Below are 9,887 nucleotides of genomic sequence, written 5' to 3'. Positions count from 1 at the left end.
TGTCCAGTTAAGGAAAGTTACCCGAAAATAGTAAGGGGTATTTTGGTCGTTTTCTTACCAAATCAGATTTAATTTGTTTTTAGTAAGGTTTTAAGGTTCTAATCCTATTAGGTTCAATTTTATAATCCTAATATACGCCTAGGGTTTTAGTTGAGAGTTCAAGAAGAGAAAAAAGGAAAAAAGAGGAAAGGATCAAGGCGTTCGTCAAGGTTCTTGAGTTTTGTTACGGATTTTCACCATGGGTTTAATCCATAAGAGGTATGTAAGCTTTCATAGTGTTGGGTTTGTTCACCGACACTCCAATCATGTTATTTTCAGCGAAATTTCATTCTTGAAGTTGAAAGATTAGAGTTCTTGATGAGTTCTTGAGAAGTGTTTTTGAAGTTCATCCTAAATCTTATTGTGTTGGGGTTTTGATGATTTCTTGAGATGAAAGTGAGTGTTTTGAGGGTTGTATTAAGTAGATTAGAGTGTACTTATTCAAAGTAATCGAATCCAAGTGATTGGGGAAGAAATCGTTCGATTCTAGGCGAGTTAGGGTGAGAAAATTAGCAAAGAAATTCGTCGAATTTTCTGGGTTGGGATGCGCCAGCCAGTGCGCCCTAAATTATGTTATATAGTTTAGGGGCTGGCTCCCCGCGCCACTCAATGCGCCAGGGTCGCCTGCCCCTTCCAGTTTGCAATCGGTTCCTTCGTTTGAGTTCTTTTAAAATGTACCTTCACTCCCTTTTGATTCTAAACTACTTCTAAACACTTAGAAATCGTTCATAACATGAATCATAACCTTGAAGTCATAATTCAAATTCAAGATAGAGTTAAGAGTCGAGTCTTGAGAGTTCTTTCGAACATTTTGAGAAAGCCCCTTTGAGTCGTTTTGAGGAGTGTTCTACAATTTCTAATAACTTGTTTCAAGACTCAAGTAAGTGAGTATGAGAGTGAGGAGAATGTTTTGATGAGTCTACACTATTACCTAGACCCTTCATATCATGAACCATAGCTCTTGAATTCATAATTCACATTCAAGAGAGAGTTAAGAGTAGAGTTCAAGAAAGTCTTTGGGTTCAATTGTGAATCCTTTGAGATCAACTATCGATTTGAGCTAAGTTTTGAGGAAGTAAGTATAAGAATGAGAAGAGTCGGATACATGAGTTCCATATTGTTATGTAGACCCTCGAGTCCAGTTGTTCATATCCATAAATTCTGCATGAACTTCGTAAATTGAGTACCTTTGAGTTCTTGAAATGAGTAGTATCATTGAAGTTCTTGAGTTCTGAGTTGTTGAGTTCCGAGTATCGAGTTCTTTATATGATTATTGAAAACCTTGAATTGAGTCGTTCACGTCCATCATTCGGCATGAACCCTATTTTGAGAAGTCTTTTACAACTTTTTCTAAACTAGTTTTAAGACTTGAGCACTTGAGTTGAGAAAGAGTAGAGTCGAGTTCATTTTCCTTAAAATGATATATGGGAACTAAGTATTCCCAAGAGCAAATGTTTTCACATTTAAAAGAGAAGGAAAGTGTGCTCAATTGGTTGACTATCTGAAATTGAAAAGATCCGGTCCATGAGAGCAAATTAAGCATACTCTGTTGTAGGGGTGGACGTTCGGTTTAATCAAATTTTGATTCGATTCTTCGGTATTCAGTTTTAGAAAAGTGTGCACCATATTTCAAACCAAACTAGATCGGTTCGGTTCGGTTCAGTTTAGTTCGGTGTTTTTAAATCGATTTTTCGGTGTTAATAAAAATAAAGAGGGAATATGATAAAATAACAATTGTTGTTCACTTCACACTTCAAACTTCAAAGTAACAACTAACAGTCTAACAATAAAAGTAATAGCATCAAAATAGTTTTGTTTAGGTTGTTTGAAGTGTAAATGATAAACTGTGCCCTTTACTGTTTTGTTTAGGCTCCAAAATTTAAAAATTGAAATGGGCCAGGTAAATATTTTGAGTCAAAATATATAAGCATTATTAAAAAATATAATTTAAATATTTTTAAATTTATTTAATAAAACTTCAGTTCTTCGGTGCACCATAGTTTCGGGACCCTTACACCGAACTCCGAACCGAAGTTCCAAAAAAAAAGAACCGACACCGAATCGAAACACCGAAGAACCGAAATAGTTTGGTTTGGTTCGGTTTTTCGGTATATTTATGCCCACCCCTACTCTGTTGTTACTCTATTTTTTTACAAATATGTCTTGTTTGTCTCGATCTTAGTTATCTCTTTGGTGAACGTAGATTGTCAAACAACACCAATTGACACATAGTTACATACCGGAGAAGGAGAGTATAGAGCATTGTAAAATATACTTTCTTCGTCTCAAAATAAATGTCGCTTTGAGCTTATGATTTCACACATTAAAAAAAACAATAAATGTAAGGTATAGGTACATACTGAGACAATTTTTTTGGTTGTTGCTAATGCAACATATATTTCGATTTTTGAATAGCTACCATAGGAGTCCCCTTTGGTAAAAATTGTCTCACTAATACAAAAACGACACTTCAAATTCAAAGGTACAATCTGCACAAGTATAAAATACAACCGACAAATAGCTAGCATAAAATAGATAACATTATTATTATTATTATTATGATTAGATCTTGTATCGCGACAATGCAGAAGTTCCATCTACACCTCTATTATGGAGGTAACTAGTGTGGTCTTTCACTGTGGTTGAGCGATATTTTGGTGGATTTTCTTCTGATAACAATTCAGTTATGGGTCCATAAAGCTTGGAAGATTGCCATGGACTTTCACCGAAGAAGCTTGCAACTGACAATCTTGATCCAACTTTGTTTGAAATTGCTCTGTGCTCAACACTTATGTACTTGTCATTTGACAACAGCTGCAAAAACATACGCAAATGTTATATGATGGCTTCCGCGATTAATTTTGTATATGATATCGACTACTAACCTGCAGAAAATCTCCAATATTCACCACTAGAGAAGCAGGTGTAGGAGGAACATCAACCCAATGATTCTGGTGAAGAACTTGGAGTCCTCCGATATCATCTTGTACAAGCACCGTTACAAAACCAATGTCGGTATGTTGAATGGTGCCCATGGTAAGTTCTGGCTGAGGACATGGTGGATAGTAATTGCACGAATAACTAAGATGAAAACAATCCATATAATCTTTCAGATAACTACGATCCAGACCGAGACCTTCAGACAATAATTCAAGCAACGAAAATCCCAATTTCGTCACATCCTTGGAATAGTCCATTAGTACTTCCCTGCATTGAAACAGGACATATTTTTATAAAAACAGAGTAATAACAGAGCAAAACAGAGTAATAACAGAGCATGATTAATTGTCTGAAGGTCTGTCTCGATAAGCATAAATAAATCATCTGTCACGATACGTTTAATTTAATTCGGATTAAGAAATGAACATATGTACCCGCATGGAGTTGGAAATTCTTGTGGACTGGGAGGATTCGGAGCCACGAAACAGAAAATTGTGTCTCTCCCACTTGCTGCTGGAACAGAAGGTTTATACAAATCAAGATTGCTAGTATAAATCATCTTTTTCCCAGTATCTCGAGTTTAATACTGTTTTTTAACCTCAGTATCTTGCTCGAAAAACTGTCGTGTTCCTTGCAACGTTTTGTCCAAGACGGATATTGGAATTCCATGATTAACCACTTGGAAAAAACCCCATTTCTCCGATGCATCTCGAACTTTGTCCACAATCTCCTTATGCTTAATCGGATCCTCATCGATGCCTTGAAGGTCTATCACTGGAAAAACAAAGTGTGTTTCACATGTTTTCACCCTGTTTTTTGGCGGTAGAATGAATATTTGAGGTACTTTAGTGATTCCAGAATCAACAAGACCTTTGACACCAGCCTTAGTATCATCAAACGCTTTTAATTCACTCATTCTGTCATAACTTTCCTCAACTCTAGAGCTTCCCATCTTTTCTGCACTATGAATGATTAATTTTTACAACTATAATTTGTAAAATAGGAATGATTTATCAAAATGAGTATGACATATTTATTTATTATTATAGAAAATAAAAGAAACGTGAACAAGAAAGAGACAAAGTAGCTAACGTTTCACATTCACTTTTGAAATCTAAGAGAGACGCGGTTAAATTTTTGTTCTCTTTTCAAAATCTCGATCGCGAGACGTTTGATTAAGGGTGGAGAGATTCAAATCATTCCAAACATAATCTATACTAGTTGTTTTTTGAATTTTTCATATTATTGTAATGGACGCTTGGCCATAACAACTTAAAAACAAACGATAAGATAAATGAAAACGAATTACATTATATATAAGAACAATAATATAACGCAAATACTTGTAACAAATTAATAATAACATGAAAGATTATGAAATAAAACTGAAAGTTATCTACCAAGAGGTTAACAACACAATAGATGTACCACTAAATCATGAAATAGTAATATTTTCTATAGAAGTGATTGCCTTTTATAATTTAGGAATTTTTTTTTAATTATACAAAGAATTTTATTTTTTTACGTATACAAAGAAAAATTTTAAGTGGTCAAAATTTGAGAGGAAATGAAATTACCTCTTCTATTGCGTCAAGCAGTCAATATGAAACTTCACATTTGAAGTAATTCAGAACTATTTATAATTATGTTGATGGGATAAAACCTTGCAACTCTTATCATATTTTTTTTTTTCTCTTGCCATATATTATAACACTAATTAATTTTTTAAATATATTTTGTTCTTAACATATATTTTAGGACTCTTAATTATTAATTTTCCTGATATTTCTCCCCATACATTTTTCTTTTACCATATATTTTAGGATTTCTTAATAATTAATTTTTCTAATATCTCTTACCATATATTTTAGGACTCCTTAATTATTAAAATATATTTTTCTCTTAACATATATTTTAGGACTCTTAATTATTAATTTTCCTGATATTTCTCCCCATACATTTTTCTTTTACCATATATTTTAGGATTTCTTAATAATTAATTTTTCTAATATCTCTTACCATATATTTTAGGACTCCTTAATTATTAAAATATATTTTTCTCTTAACATATATTTTAGGACTCTTAATTATTAATTTTCCTAATATGTCTTACCATCTATTTTGCTGTTACCATATATTTTAGGACTTTTTTATTATTAATTCTCTTAATATCTTTCACAATACATTTTCTTTTAACCATATTTAGGATTCCTTAAATTTTAAAATATATTTTGCTCTTTAACATATATTTTAGGACTTTTAATTATTAATTTTCTCTTACCATATATTTTACAGGTTTCCTTAATTATTAATTCTCCTAATATCTCTCATCATACATTTTCCACTTACTATATATTTTAGATTTCTTAATAATTAATTTTTCTAATATCTCTTACCATATATTTTAGGACTCCTTAATTATTAAAATATATTTTTCTCTTAACATATATTTTAGGACTCTTAATTATTAATTTTCCTGATATTTCTCCCCCATACATTTTTCTTTTACCATATATTTTAGGATTTCTTAATAATTAATTTTTCTAATATCTCTTGCCATATATTTTAGGACTTTTAATTAAAAAATTTCCTATTATATCTTACCATATAAATTCTCCTAATATCTCTCACCATACATTTTAGAATTCCTTAATAATTAATTTTCTAAGACCTCTTACCATATATGTAAGGCTTCTTAATTATTAATTCTCCTACCATCTCTCACCATACATTTTCTTGTTACCATATTTTTAGGATTTCTTAATTATTAATTTTCCTAACATCTCGCACCACACATTTTCCTCTTACCATATATGTTAGGACTCTTTAGTTATTAAAATATATTTTGCTTTTCAACATATATGCAGTTGTGTTTGATTGTAGTTTTTGTAAATAATATTTAGTTGTTTGAAGGTAAGTTTTCTAAAAAAACATGAAATATAAAAGACTCAGATGTATCATTAAACTATTAGAAATGACTTATAATCTATATCATCTGTTAAAAATTTGGCTCTTTGATGTCATCACCGTTACAAAACAGGCTTAATTCACAGACTCTTAGTCAAATTTATGTTTTATGTTTTCCACTTTTGAAATCTTTAATTTCTATACGTAATCTATACGTTCTAGTTTCAAATAACTTCTATCGTAAGTTTTGATCTCATAAACCATAACAAATTCACTAGCTATTCCTACTAAAAAGATTAACATTTCCAAGTTCTTGTTGTGGAAATTTTAAATGAAAGCTACTTTAACATATGTACATCCGTTCACTTCAATTTTTGGACTTTTTTTTGTTTGATTTTTCGCTTAGTGTTTGATATCTGTATTAGAGTATGATCAAATATAAATTTATGTTTTAACTATAAGGTCCATTTCTGGGGGAAACATTTTTTTTTTCATTCCCAAGGACTCGAATGAAGACCTCTAACTCTTAAGAACAACTTAAATCCAGATTCCCTATCACGTTATTTTTTTTTTAAATTTCAATCAAGTAGATTGTCAAACACACCAATCAACACATAGTTACATAAATGAGAAGGAAAGTATAGATATATCATATTGCATCATAAAATATACTTTCTTTATCTCAAAATACGTATCGTTTTAAGCTCATTTCACACACTCATTAAGAAAAACAATAAACGTAAGATATAGTTTATTTAGTTATCCTTATTTATTAGATGTTTCCTTTGGTTAAACATTGTCTCACTAATACAAAAAACAACACTTCAAATTCAAAAGTACAATCTGCAGAAGTATGAAATGAACACGACAAATAGCTAGAACGAAAAGGAATAGTAATAATATACATTATTATATCTTGTAACGCAACAATGCAGAAGTTCCATCTATGCCTTTATTATAGATGTAACTCCTGTAGTCTTTCAATGTGGTTGCGCGATATTTTGGAGGATTATCTTCTGATAATAATTCAGTAATTGGTCCATAAAGCTTGGAAGATTGCACATTATCACCAAAGAAGCAGGCAACTGACATTCTTGACACATCTTTATTTGCAATTACTCTGTGTTCAACACTTAGGTACTTGTCATTTGACATGAGCTGCAAAAAAATAACCACTCCTCCGGTTTCAGTACCAAATTACACAAATATGTCTGAAAATATATATGAATTTTCATTTTCACCTTAGCTCGTAAGTAAACACTCCAATACTTACAAAATTATCATCTTATGTGTCATGGTGTCCACGAGACATAGTCCAAAAGATATGCACTCTCAAAGTTGGAGTGCTTACTTGCCAGCTTAGACCAAATTTGAGAATTTGTTTATGTATTATGCCGTTTTCAAATGGCTTCAACAATTAATTTTGTTTACTATCAGATATGATTAGAAAAAAAGAGATTTAACCTGAAGAAAATCTCCAATGTTAACGATGAGAGCACCAGGTATAGGAGGAACATTAACCCATTGATTCTGATGAAGAACTTGGAGTCCTCCGATTTCATCTTGTAGAAGAACTGTGAAAAAATCACCATCGGAATGTTGTATGGTGCCCATGGTGAGTTCGGGCTGAGGGCATGATGGATAGTAATTGCTCAAAACACTAAGCCCTTTAGCACAATCCATATCATTGAGATGACAATGATCAAGATCGAGACCTTCAGACAATAATTCAAGCAAGGAGCAGCCCAATTTCGTCACATCCTTGGAGAAATCCATTAGTATTTCCCTGCTTGATGAAACAGGACAAAACAGAGTAGGCTTAATTGGTGTTAAAATTACGAGTTACTATTATGAATTAAGAAATGAATATTTACCCACCCGCATACTGTTGGAAATTCTTGTGGAGTAGGAGGATTAGGATCTATGAAACAGAAAAGTGAGTCTCTCCAACTTGCAGCTGGAACGCAAGGTCTATACAAATCAAAATTGCTCATATAAATAACCTTTTTCCCGTTATCTCGAGTGTAATACTGTTTCTTAACCTCGTTATCTTGCTCGAAAAACTGCGCGTTCCTTGCAATGTTTTGTCTAGGATGAATATTGGAATGCCATGATTAACCACTTGGAAGAAACCCCATGTCTCCGATGCATCTCGAACTTTGTCCACAATCTCCTTATGCTTGATTGGATCCTCGTCGATGCCTTGAAGGTCTATCACTGGAAAAACGAAGTGTGTTTCACATATTTCCGCCCTGTTTTTTGGGGGTAGAATGAATATTTGAGGAACTTTAGTGATTCCAGAATCAATAAGCCCTTTGACACCAGCCTTAGTATCATCAAATGCTTTTAATTCACTCATTCTGTCATGACTAGAGACGGCCATTATTTGTGAAAAGCAAAATGTAAACAGAAATGGGTAAAAAGAGAGGGGGGAACAACTCTTCTTATTTTTCTTCCTTCCTTCAACTCTGTTTTTATAGTGACACTCCCCTTATCAAATAAAATAAAAGAATAAGAGCATGAATTGTCAGTTACACACCTAAATTATGTGATGGTTCTTTGGAAATTATCTCAAAGTGATATAGAAAAAACAAATTAGTCACCAATTTGGACTCCATTAATTTATGACTCAAGCACTTGCATGACTAATGTGCATATGTCATCAACTTGATCACCAAGTATTATTTCCCTTTTGTCTCCAAGTAATACATAGTGAAAATGTTTTCTCTTTGTTGGTTTCTAAAGAAGACTTGTTTAATCTTCGAGAAATCACATCATTTCATATATCATATATATATTACTATATCTAATAAGTGGGAATATCTACTACTTAGCACATGACATAGCACATGACAAGTGTTGGATGATATGTGTTTAGATAGTGTTGTACATTTTCTTTTATGGTTGTACCTTTAAAATTTATATTATTGGACAATTTAACACCATTAATTACCTACTACTTTATTAGCTGAAAAGTTTGACCTCATTTGGGCCCATTTATTATTTATATGTTTTCAATTTTCAATATATGTTGTCTATCTAATTCTTTTTTTCAACCTTTTATTTTAAACTTCTTGAAATTTAATTACCTATTTATTACTCTCTCTATGTACTTTTAATTGTTATGATTCCTTTTTAGAGTCAAACTATAAGAATTTTAACTAATATTTTACAATGTGTTTTTTCATCATATTCATAGGCAAAAAAATTCAATTTATAGTACTTTTTGTATAGATTTTGCATATTTAATTTTTTTTTTAAAATATCGAATTAATTTAACTTTGAAAATTAGTCAAATGGACTTTCAAAAAGCGCAACATGATAGATACAAGTGGACGGAGAGAGTATATTTTAGCTACAAAATATATTAGAGGTACAACTTTTTAAAAAATTTAAATTTTTATTGCGTTGACTCTTGAAATCTTATCATTGTCATATGAATTTGAACAAATTATATATTATTAAAAGTTACATAAAAGATGCTATAAATCACAATAATTAGCAATTAAAAATATTTTAAAATCATATAAGAAATTTGGTTGACTAATTGGAATAGAATAAGTAACATGTACTATTTGAAAATAACGTCAAAATTTCTAGAATTCACAATAAATTAACAACTGAAAATATTTATGATTATTCACGTGAATTGAAACATGAGTAACCTATATTATTCAAAACTAACGCAAAAATACTATAAATCACAACAATTTAATAACTTCAAATATATTTTTAAGAAAACATATAAAAAATCGACTGATCTTCAAATTCCATTGATATCACATAAATTAAAACAAAAAAAATATTTATTGGGCCCGTGCTGGCACGGGAACCAAATATCTATATATATGTGTCACAAATGGAAAAGTCCCAATCAAGGAAGCAACATATATCATTTACAAATGACTTAAAAAGCATTAAAAATTACAATAATTACCAATTTAAAATATTTAAAACCTATATAATACAATACATTGACTCTCAAAATTCTATCAGGCTCA

The 9,887-nt window shown here is 31.2% G+C and overlaps 2 pseudogenes; both read right to left on the bottom strand.

The window, feature by feature from the left end:
* Positions 1-2,596: 2,596 nt before the first annotated feature.
* Positions 2,597-3,959, bottom strand: LOC102599184 (1-aminocyclopropane-1-carboxylate oxidase homolog; annotated as a pseudogene).
* Positions 3,960-6,620: 2,661 nt separating this feature from the next.
* LOC102598861 (1-aminocyclopropane-1-carboxylate oxidase homolog) lies at positions 6,621-8,354 on the bottom strand (annotated as a pseudogene).
* Between the last annotated feature and the right edge of the window lie 1,533 nt (positions 8,355-9,887).

Source organism: Solanum tuberosum, unplaced genomic scaffold (genome assembly GCF_000226075.1).
Source record: "Solanum tuberosum cultivar DM 1-3 516 R44 unplaced genomic scaffold, SolTub_3.0 scf00174, whole genome shotgun sequence".
Lineage (NCBI taxonomy): Eukaryota > Viridiplantae > Streptophyta > Magnoliopsida > Solanales > Solanaceae > Solanum > Solanum tuberosum.
Note: the sequence above shows the minus strand (reverse complement) of the source record. Positions and strands in the feature narration are given on the sequence as shown.